The sequence below is a fragment of the Mus caroli genome, chromosome 16 (genome assembly GCF_900094665.2).
Source record: "Mus caroli chromosome 16, CAROLI_EIJ_v1.1, whole genome shotgun sequence".
Classification (NCBI taxonomy): Eukaryota; Metazoa; Chordata; class Mammalia; order Rodentia; family Muridae; genus Mus; species Mus caroli.
The window spans coordinates 84,590,924-84,598,992 of record NC_034585.1 but is presented as its reverse complement, the minus strand read 5'-3'; the positions used below and the strand labels follow the sequence as shown (position 1 = coordinate 84,598,992).

Genomic DNA, 8,069 nt, shown 5'->3' with positions numbered 1-8,069 from the left:
CCACCCAAGCATCATGTGCTCTCTCTCTCTCTCTCTCTCTCTCTCTCTCTCTCTCTCTCTCACACACACACACACACACACACACACACACAAAGAGAGAAAGAGATCTGTGTGTATATTCTTCTGCACTGTGCATATTTTCTTTCAATAAAATGCAAACTTCTAAAAGCACATACAGTGCTGGCTAGGTTCCTTCTAACTGTCCTTCGGAATGTCGGTGTCTGTTTCCCATCCTCCCCTCTTAAGCCCCGCCTGAGAGCTAAGGAGAATGTCGGCTTCAGTTTTCATTTCCTCATCTTTGATTATTCACTTGCTGGTGAGCCATTGCAGGGCATCAGCTGTGTGAGGCGGGCGTTTCTGACGGAGCTCATGTTAACTTGTTTGCTGATGGTGGGCAAGGTGTTTTCTACTCCTAGTTGGGTTGCTGTCTGTTCTGTTTAACCCATGTCAGCTATTTCAGATGCTTACCTTGTGTGTCACTATTCCTCATTGTCCTCTCACGTGAATGGAATCTGATCCTCACATAGGCTTGCAGAGACAGATTATGTGAAATGCCATCCGTATAGAGAAGGGGTGTTAGGTCCACAGCGTGGAAAACTCTGACGCAGCTGTGCTTTGAGTCTGGGAAGCACTCGATGCCTTATGTCTGCGACTAGCATAGCACTAGAGTCAGAAGAGAAGTGTGAACAGTGACGCTGGACATAAGGTGTGCTGGAAGTATGTCAGGAACGGACGTTATTTAAATCTCGAGGAGACAAAAATCTCTTGCCCTGATTCGTTCTGTTTATTGTCGGTTGGTTGATTGGCTGGCGGGTACCATGCAGAAAGAGCTGTGGTGGGCAAGCGAGCTCCCTGGAGACAGCCCACTGCCTTACTCTGCTGCAGAGTTCTGGTGAGGCAAGGCCAGACTTCATCCAAAGACTTCATCCCAGGATTGCTTCTTGCTGCTGCTGTTTGCATTGCCATACTCCTCATTTGTTTGGCTTGGTGTGAGTGGACACCAGGAGACCCTCACTGCCTGTAGCCTGGTGCGATGACTTCCTTGGAACTCACTGTGTAATGAGGCTGACCTCAAACTCACAGAGATCTGCCTGCCTCTGTCTGCTTCCTTGTCCTGTTTCTAAATAAGAAGACTTCTTTTAAATTGGCAAGCTGATGACACATCCAGTAGACTGCCTGGCCATCCTGCCTTTCTCTTCTCAACACAGACTTCACATTTAGTTAAGGATTCTGAGGGAAGTTGAGAGAGAAAGAGAGAGAGAGAGAGAGAGAGAGAGAGAGAACCCTCAGGACATAAATTCAAAAGTAAAGAGAAGAAAACCCATACAGAAGAACTATGAAAATAAGAGAAAACCATTAATAAAAGTCCAAACAGCAAAGCCTTCCCTGTTCGTGATTATTTTAAATGTAATGATTTAAATTCATCAATCAGAAGACATATAATCACTGAATGGATTTAGAAATAAAAGACAAAATTATATGCTTTCTATAAGAATTGCTGTGGATTTAAGGCCACAAGGAAGCTAAAGGGACAGGAGAAGATATCCTCCGAGAGAGCAAGGGTGGCTATCTTTATATCAACAAAATAGAGCTGGGGTCAGACTCAGATGGGCAGAGGTGTAACTTAATGATAACGATGTCAGTATCCTGGAAAGACGCAACACTTGGAAATCCGTGTGCTCTCCCCGCAGAACACCAGAATGGCAAAGGAGGGCAGAACAGTTGTAACTAATATGGCGATTGGATTAACAGGATTGGTTATCAGAGCCAGACCATGTCATTGCTAAATACTCCCAAATTTTTTTTTAATCTACTGCTAATCTTTCGTAATCTCTTCCAGAAGAAACATGAAGAAAAAAAAAACTTTCAGATTCATTTCATGGGACCAATATTAGCCAGAACCAAAGACAGACAAAGATATTTGAAGAAAAAAAAAAAAACCAAATTATAGACCAGTATCCATAAAGAATATGATGTCTACAAACAGTCCCAACTCAGATACAACTAACTGCCCATAAAGGGTCACACACCATAATCATTAGGGGGCCTCAGAATATGGAAATTATAATAAAGGACAAAAATAACACAATCATAGCAATGCATGCAGGAAAAGCATTTGACAAAACCACTTTTCAAAGGAAAGAAACTTTCAAGAGGTTATGAACAGTAGGGAAGTACTCAGTCCGTACAGCCAGCTCAGCGGTGAAAATCAGAAGACTTTAAACCAGATGAGGAATCGGGTAGGGACCATCTGGAGCTGCCCCTGTTCTAGCCAGCCGACACTGTCCTGGATGCTGTCTATTTCTTTATTTAAGACAAGGTCACACTGTATTGCCCAGGCTGGCCTTGAACTTGGCTATTCCTGCCTCACCTGAGTGCTAGGGTTACAGACCTGGGCCACCATTGGAACTATAATGTTGAAGAGCTGTCCACACTTCCCTGTTCACGGCAGCACTGCTCACAACAACTGAGACTTTAGCCTCTCAGAAGACAAGGAGACGAAGGCCGTGGGAAGGGTACATACAATGGAGTGCCACTCAACCTTCTAAAAGAATTCAGGACCAGCAAAGTGGCTCAGAGGGTCAAGGTACGTGCTTCAGGGCCTGACAACCTGAGTCCACCTCTAGACCCCACAAGGTAGCAAACACACGCACAAGTATGTTCTTAAAAAGTCAAAACTCTACAATATAAAGTAATAGAGATGAACCTTGTGAGCGCTGTGCCAAGTGAACCAGGTCTGTCACAGGAGCCCTGTGACAGGGCTCCTGTCACAGAGCTCCTGTGTCACTTCCATTTCCAAGTCTACCTGAAGAAGGCAGATTTACTGAATCGGAGGTGCAAGGAGCTTTTTCCTCGTCTAGGAATGGTATCTAGAGGCACAAGATGTAGTCTAGGGTTCTCAGAGCAATGGGTTTTCCTACCACACAACCCCCAACAAAGCAAAGCTGTTCGAACCCTGCTTAGAACATGCGTAGAATTGGTTACCTTAAGCTGTCCATGGTGGCACTTGCATGCAATCCCAGCACCCTGGAGACAGAGGCACAAGCCTGGGGTGTATAATAAAATCTGTTCCCCAAGAAACAAGGGAAAGCCGTGCTTACCTTCCTACCAGGTTAACTCTGAACGTGTATCACTCGTTTAAGTTATTAGTGGCTTGTGTTTATGTTCAATGTGTTTAAATACTGCTTTGGCCCCTAATTTAGGAAGGAAAGAGCCAGAGATGTCATCAGTGCTTCTCACACATACATATATCATACATACATGCATACATACATACATACACACATACATACACATATACTAAATCACCCAGAGCTCTGACAGTGACGTTGGCTGCAGCCCACTCAGAGTGTGCTGGCTGGGGATTCACCTCCAGTAAGCGCCAGTGGTGGTCGTGCTGGGCTAGGGCACACGGTGAGTAGGGAGAATGAACTGAGAGGCAAGTAGTTTCCCTCTGAATGACCAAGGCATTGAATCTCAGCTCTGAAGTGGAGTTAGCTTCCCTGAGTGGTTATGTAACCTGTTACATAACAGTCGCTACAATGTACAATTGCCTCTTGCCACAAGAGATGGTTAGAAGACTGCGCCCCAGGTCCTGCAAGTTTCCATCCTCCATTCTGAAACCTGAGGCCACCACAGCTTTGTTCTGTACAGAGGAGGACTTGTAGTTCAGGCAGCAGTCCCCTTGTGTCAGGAGTCTTTGTGCCTGGCTCTGCACACATCATTGCATTTGACCTGCAGTCTCCCCTGAAAGGCTGTGGGTGCGTGTGCATGTGTGTGTGCGTGTGCGGACACGAGCATGTACAGAGGTATATGTATCAAGGAGCACATGTGGAGGGCAGAAGAAAGCTTTCAGGAGTCACTTCCCCATTTCACAATTGATTTCAGGGATCAGACTGAGGTATTAAGCTCGAGTGGCAAATGCTTTTCTCTGTGTCTACCCAGTGGTGGAGGAGAAAGATTCCCATCACCGCTTCCGCGGCTGGGGAGACTGTGGCTCTAACTCACGAAGTGTGTGCCTAAGGTCGGACACCTAGGACTCAAGCTCTGTCTGCTGAGGAGACTCGTGGAGCCTTTTTTGTGAGTTTCAGGATTGCAGCCAAGACCCACTGGATTCTGTATGTCAGGTTTGTGTGTGTGTGTGTGTGTGTGTGTGTGTGTGTAAGCCCGAGATCAGGTATCTTCCCCAATCATTCTCCACGTTTTTGCTTTGTTTCTGTTTTTGTTTTGTTTTATTTTTCCTTTTTGAGACATCATGTCTCAGGGAATCTCGAGCTTGCTGATTCAACTAGATTGGCTGGCCAGTGAGTTCTGCCTGTTTCCATATCCTCAGCTGTGGGATTGCAAGCATGCACCATCACACCCAACATTGACATGGGTGCTGGAGATGCAAACTGATGTTCTCAGGCTTGCATAGCAAGCATTTTACAGCTGAGCCAGCTGCTTGTCCTGAGAACCACAGCTTGCTTAACTTTTGTGTAACTGAAATTAATCTCTGCATCAAATACCGTTCTGCTGGGTGTGAAACTCTACCTTCAGTAAACACAGAAAGTCTTGACTCCACATCATCCGGGGCAAGTCAGGTCTTCCTCAGTCCACTCAAACCCAGTCCTTGCTCCATGGGCCACATCTGTCTCCCCGACATTTGCCTAAAGAAGGGCTGACAGTTGCAACTGTGTGTCCTGAAGCATCTTTCAAGGACCTGAGAGCCATTCTTAGGAAATAAGGTCTCAGTCTCCAGAACCCTGAGAGGTTGGAAGTCTAATTTTGATAATTACTCAACTAACATAGTTGCCCATTCATTCATTTATAAAAAATTCCACCATCTCTCTTTCCATATCACTCATGATTTACTATCCCCTCACCTCCGTCTTCACCTCTCCTGCATCACATGGCTCCTTTCTTCCTTTTTGGCCTCCACAGAGATCACATCAACTTAAACCCAGAAATCTAAAAATTTGAATCTACGGTCTTCAATTGAGAGAAAGCATAGAACATCTATTGTTCGGAGCTGGGCTACTTCACTTAGTATAATACTGTTCAGTTCCATCCATTTCCTTGCAACTTTTATAATTTTATAATTATAATACAACCGAATGAACCTCTGTTGTGTGCTCCACAGTTTCATTAGTCATGAATGAATATTCATGGTGGATATCTAGGCTGATTTCATTTCCTAGGTGCTGTCGCCAGCAGCCGTGAACGTGAGCGTGCTGGTGTCTCTGTCGCAGGGTGTGGTGTCCTTTTGGTACTTGCCTGGGAGTGGTATAGCTGGGTCTCTCTGGTGGTTTGGGCTTTAGCTTTTTGAGCCACCTCCACACTGATCTTCACAGCGCCTGCATCCGTCACACATCCGCCGACAGCGAACTTGCTCTTCCCATCTGCTCACCAGCTCCTGCCCCATTTGTTTCCCTTATTGCTCTTCTCTACTAGGGTGAGATGGAGTCTCTAAGGGTGCTGAACACACTAAATCTATGTTATTTCTTTTGAGAACTCTCTGTTCCAGTCTATAGCCCATTTTACAAATTGAGTTATTTGGTTTTTGGCTGCTCATTTTTGGGCTGTTATTGTTGTTTCTATTTAGTTCTTTGTATATTCAAAGTATCAATGCCCTGTCAGATATGTGGCTGGCAAAGACTTTCTCCCCCATTCTGCAGGCTGTCTTTTCACTTGGTTGGCTGTTTTCTTTGCTGTGCAAAAGCATTTTAATTTCATAGTCTGGGTCTCTTGATCCTTCTTCATCTGCATTAAAACCACAGGCATGTGCCCCGTACCCTGGTGTTCTTCCTACTAACTAACTGATGTGTTCGTGTGCTGGGGCTTCAAGCATGCTGGGAAAGTGCCCTAGCTGTGAGCCACAGCCCAGCCCAGCTTTGAACTCCTTATTACTTTGACTTTGAGTCCCAGGTCCTGTCTTAGTCAGGGTTCCTATTCCTGCACAAACATCATGACCAAGAAGCAAGTTGGGGAGGAAAGGGTTTATTCGCCTTACACTTCCATACTGCTGTTCATCACCAAAGGAAGTCAGGACTGGAACTCAAGCAGGTCAGAAAGCAGGAGCTGATGCAGAAGCCATGGAGGGATGTTCTTCACTGGCTTGCCTCCCCTGGCTTGCTTAGCCTACTCTCTTATAGAACCCAAGACTACCAGCCCAGGGATGGTCCCACCCACAAGGGGCCTTTCCCCCTTGATCACTAATTGAGAAAATGCCTTACAGCTGGATCTCATAGAGGCATTTCCTCAACTGAAGCCCCTTTCTCTGTGATAACTCCAGCTGTGTCAAGTTGACACAAAAATAGCCAGTACAGGTCCCTACCCCAGTTACTTGCTTTCCACTGGCTGTAGAAGTCCCTCGTTCTGGAGGTTACATGCTTGCATTTGATTAGTCACTGCTGGCCTTGCCGTAGATGGGATCTCTGACGCGTGGTTTAGGGTGGAGTTACGCCTAAGGTTCCTTTCAGGAGCTTGGAGGACTTTTTATAGGAACTGCTGACTTTCGTCTGTGTCCATCCTGGTACGTGCGGGAGACCTTTTATTGTCAGGAGACTGAAAATGCTATTTTTAGGTGCTGATAATACTGTAGTTTCTTCCTCTTCCTCTATCTTCCCTCTTCTTTCTTTTCTTTCTTTGGGCTTTTTTGGGGGGGGTGAGAGATAATTTTGTAATTATATTTATGTACAGAGAACTTAGTGTACATTTAACCCAGTTTAGTGGTGAATTCTTTAGCCTTTGCCTTTTCCACTTGGCAATGCGAGCCACAGACTTAGGACCCAGGACATTTGGTTGCCTCCCCAGTGGCAGCAGATCTCATCCTATCTGTCATTGTAATTGGTCTTAATAGCTTCCACCAGCTTAGCCAGAGCACCCTTGTCTTCCAAGTTAACCTGTGTGAAGGCAACAGTGGTGCATGTCTTCCTGTGGACCAGATGCCCCAGCCTGGCCTTTCCCTTGATGATGCAGTAGGGCACCTGTCCAGGGCCTGGGGGAACTGGTTAAGGGCAGGAGGTACTTTGAGCCGCTTATAGAAGATGGCTCTTTGCCACTGCAGCCTGATGTAGCGAGGCCATTTGGTGAAGCGTGTTGGATCTCTTTTGGGCTGGATGTCCTGTCCAAGTTCTTGGGCCTTTTCTCAAACAAAGGATTGACCACCTCTTCTGTTTCCTCACGATGGGGGGGGGGGTGATCACCTTCTTCCCTTGGCCTTCTTTCCTTTGGGCATCTTGCTTGGCTGGAGGAGAGGGAGTTTGTTTGTTTGTTTTGTTTGTTTGTATTGTTGTCTCATGTAGCCCAGGCTGGCCTCAAACTGTTGATCCTCCTACCTCCAGCTCCAAGGGCTAGAACTGCTGGTGTGTGCCGTCATGCTGGGCCTTGTGTATCTCATGGCAAACCACAGAGCTTGGTTACAGACACACAGACCATGACTAACGCAGCTCCAGTCACCTACCCCATACCCTAAGTCGCATGCTGCTCTGCCCTGTAAGTATCCTCCGCTCTACCCCCCACCATACTGTCTGGGGCCTGGTTGAGGGCTGAGTCTCCCTTCTCAATCTTCTCCCCTCCCAACAGCACCACCCTCTGGAGACCAGGCTGCTAACACAGGCGTCTTTGGGAGGCGGTCCACAGCCCAGCGATTTTCCCTGGAAGATTAGAGGCGAACTGAAATCTTAGAGGGGCAGAGGGTAGGCTCAGAACTAGGGAGAAGAGAAACGTGCCAGGTCCTCCCTAAGGTCAGTCCAAAAGCGCACCACTGCCAGTTCCTCCAGCCCTCCACATTGCCCCAGCATTTCCTCCGATCTCTGCCCCGCCCCCAGCCCCACCCCACCCCGCCCCCAGCCCCACCCCACCCCGCCCCGCCCCCGTTCCTGCTCCTCCAGATGATAAGCCTTGGCTTCCTTCCTGTTGAACTTTGCCCTAGTGGTGGTGCGGTCCTTTCCCACTACCAATAGCAAAGATAAGAAAGGGAGTACAGGGGTGAGCCCACACCGACTGCACAGGCTGCAAGCCGAGTGAGCTTCCCTCACGTGACACCTGAGTTGGGGTGGCTTTTCAGACTCCTCCCAGCCCCCCAC

At 47.2% G+C, this 8,069-nt stretch overlaps 1 long non-coding RNA gene across 1 annotated transcript in view; it reads left to right on the top strand.

Annotated features, from left to right (window-relative positions):
* The window catches only part of LOC115029553, a 19,811-nt gene extending 12,014 nt beyond the window's left edge, over positions 1-7,797 (top strand). Inside the window, exons 4-5 of the long non-coding RNA XR_003835115.1 lie at positions 7,326-7,476; positions 7,567-7,797. This is a non-coding gene — a long non-coding RNA (uncharacterized LOC115029553). The remainder of the gene's footprint in view (positions 1-7,325; positions 7,477-7,566) is intronic.
* The last annotated feature ends 272 nt before the right edge of the window (positions 7,798-8,069 follow it).